This window comes from Mustela erminea, chromosome 1 (assembly GCF_009829155.1).
Source record: "Mustela erminea isolate mMusErm1 chromosome 1, mMusErm1.Pri, whole genome shotgun sequence".
Classification (NCBI taxonomy): domain Eukaryota; kingdom Metazoa; phylum Chordata; class Mammalia; order Carnivora; family Mustelidae; genus Mustela; species Mustela erminea.
The window spans coordinates 219,392,046-219,395,342 of NC_045614.1; the positions used below are offsets into that span (position 1 = coordinate 219,392,046).

Consider the following 3,297-nt stretch of genomic DNA (forward strand, 5'->3'; position numbering starts at 1 on the left):
CAAGCTTAAGCCAGGGACGTTGGTCACTGTGCCAGCCAGGACAGAACTGTTGGGGTTTGACGAACTTCCCCTCCCCCGACGCAGCGCCAGCCTAGGATTCCCCCTGACCCCCACTCGGTCTGGCGGCTGCCTGCCGCACCAACAAGGCACAGGCACTGCTCTTGGGGGTCGTGGCAAGCCCCTACCCAGAGGCACCCAGTCCCCGAGCCCCCGGGTGCTCCCCCGGCCCCCCAGTCCACTCTCAAGCCAGGCTCTGGTGGAGGGGGTGGGGGGAGCGGAGGTCAGGTCCGGTCCGGGCTTCCGGGGAGGAGAAAGCAGGGGAGAAGCTGCACCGGCACAGCGCACAGGAAGCGGCGGGAAGGAGGTGCGAACCTTGAACGGGAAACAGCGCGGTGCTTGGTCAGCGCTAAGGAGCTGATCCAGGACCGATCTGGATCATTCCCAGTTGCTCTAGGAACGGCGGAGAATGCCCGTTTGGGACACGCGAGCTCTGCAAGACCGCAGGCCGGCCCAGCGAAGAAGAGGGGCGCGTTTTGTGCGGAAGAAGGAGGCAGTCGGGGGGTGGTTCTGACCCGGCGTCCGCTGCAGAACGCGAGGGCTCCGGCTGACCGCGGTTGCTCAGCTTCTCCTCGCCCGGGCGGCGGGGCTGGCTGGTTTCCTGCAGGACAGTCCGTGATCTTCGCGGCTGGGGCCCGTCCTGCGGGGGTGGCTCTGTGGGGTCCGAGGTCGGCCCTGCTTCCTGGAATTGGGGTGAGCGCCAGGGCCCCCTGCCAGCCTCCAGACTCCGCTTGGGGGAGGCTCGCCTTGGACTTTCGTGGGGGGAGGGCAGGGTGGGGAGACTGGCTGCCCACCACGCCCCAGAGAGGCCCCGGGGTGGGGGGTGGGGCAGGACCTGGGCCTCCGCCATCTAGGGGGACGCGAAGACAAAGGAATGACCAGGTCTGCCTGGAGAGAGCAGGAGGGGGACATGCCCAGGGAGCTGGCGGCCACCCCGTGGGATCCACTCCCAGGAAGGGAACAGCAGGGGCCCATGTCGGGCAGTGACAGCAGTGCCCCCCCACCCCCACCCCAGGGCAGGCTCATCGCCTCGCACTCGGAGAAGGGGGCACGATGGCCGCCGGCCCAAGGAGATCTAGAGCCTTTAGAGTCTAGATCTAGAGATCTAGAGCCCAGAGTCCATCCTGCCCGGCCCGGCGGAGCCCCAGGCCGCTGAGACGGGTGCACGGGGTGCAGGGTGCGTTCCGGCTGACCGCTGAGCTCGGGGAGGCGGTTACCAAAGCCCCGGAGCAAAGTGACAGCCGCGGGCCGGCTTCTTCCCCCGCCGAAGGGTTTTATGGAGAAGAGCCGGAAATGGACATTCGGGGCGCGCGTCAGGACAAAACCGCGGGCAGGTGCACAGCGCACCGGACGGGGCTCTGCGGCGGGGGGGGGGGGGGGGGGGGTGCTCGGAGGGAAAATCCCCACGAGGCGCGGGAGGGCCCCCTGGTGACGGCTTCTGATTGGCCGGGCTGTGGCGGCTTCTGATTGGCCGGGCTGTGGCGGCTTCTGATTGGCCGGGCTGTGGCGGCTTCTGATTGGCCGGGCTGTTGCTGGGGCAGGGGAAGATCTCGCCGCGGCTGCGGCAAGCGCAGGAGGGCGCGGGCTCCGGGGCTTCTCTAAGGCAGGTTTCCCAGGACTAATGGCTGCGTCTAGACGGCTTCCCTGCAGCCCGCAGATCCAGGGTCCTCCAGCGCCTACTCCAGCTTGTTCACCCCGGGAGCTGTTTCTCTAATTTTATATTCCGTCAGCCTTCTTTGTTGTGATTAGGTGTTTTCGAGCTCCCGGTAGGCGCTGCCGTCGTGCCCTGCGCCTGGCTGCCGCAGGAGGACCCTGCAAAGTCACCCAGCGCCGTCCCGGGCTGGACAGTACCGGCCTTGGACCTCGAAGGGGGAAAACTGCTAAGAAGGCGAAGCGCCGTCGCGCGCTCTGAACGTGAGGAAAGGGGGTGCTGCAGCCCACAGGCTTCGGACACTGGCTGGGCCCGTCCCTGCAGCGGGTGGGGGGGTGGGAGAACCCACTCGGGTTGGCGGGTTGGGCCACTTTCTCCCACAGAGAGCCTTGGATGTCCCACCACTGACATGCCCCTTGTGCTGGGACCCCCACATGCAAAGCCTGGAGTCCACGCCGCCGAACTCTGGTTCCGGTCCACGGTCAGCAGGAGCTGTCCAGGGCTGAGACAGCAGACTGTCGCCCTGGGCCCTGGCTCGCCCAGGGAAGCCACGAGTGCCCGTGACAGCTGCCTCACAGAGTGTCCTGGGCACAGCTGGCCGGGACAGTGTCCGCGGAGTGGGTGGACTGCCATCCCATAGAAGCGTGGACTCCACCACGGACCCCCTGCGGCAAAGTGATGGGAGAGCACGCAGGAAGGGCGCAGGCGCAGCTCAAGCGGCTGCATCCTAGTACTGACACCTGAGAAAGTGGAATTCAGGGTGAAAAAAGGTGAAGTGGGCAAGGAGACCATGTTACACCCATAAAACCCACATCCACAGAGCCATTCTGAGAGTCACAGCCTGGCACTGGACACAGAAACTGAGTCTGGGGGTAAGCAAGGAGGACGTACCACGGATGGGGTGTCGGTCCTTTCCTGGCAAAACTGGGCAGACCACAGAGAATGCCTGATGGCGATCCTGGAGACTTCAGCTCCACTTTGGTGATTTGGATTTTTTGTTGAAACGAAACACGCCACGGGATGGAATCATTCGTGCCAGCCGCCACCCGCCCTTGACACCTGACCTAATTGTACTTTAAGCCTCTCCCACGAGTGGAATTTTAAACCAATCTGTTCAGAATTTCCTGGTCAGCACTAATCTTCCTTGGTAAGGTAAAAAGTAATCTGCTTGATAAGACCCTGGCTTCCCTAAGGGAAGGTGACCTTGACCAAAATAAAACGCACTTGACAGCCTTGTGTCCCCCCTCACATCCCCCCCCCATTTGCCTATAAAAACCTTCCTTGTACAGCTTCTTGGAGCTCTGTTCCATCTGCCAGGTGGAATGTTGCCCAAGTCATGAATTGTTGAATAAAGCCAATTAGATCTTCAAATTTACTCGGTTGAATTTTGTTTTTAACTTTTTTTTAATAAAATGTAGTGTGCATAGAGAGAATACACATTTTCCCCCCAAAACCCCATGAAAAAAACCAAGTTGCAAATTGAAGCTGGAAATATTTTCAAAAATGAAAATCACTTGGGCTGTATTGTCACGCCTTCAAGGTGCACGAGGACCCACCAGTCAGAAGTCAGCAGCCATTCTTCCCAGTGA

At 61.7% G+C, this 3,297-nt stretch overlaps 1 pseudogene; it reads left to right on the plus strand.

Moving 5' to 3' along the window:
* Nucleotides 1-1,289: 1,289 nt before the first annotated feature.
* Nucleotides 1,290-3,083, plus strand: LOC116598527 (annotated as a pseudogene).
* Nucleotides 3,084-3,297: the final 214 nt, after the last annotated feature.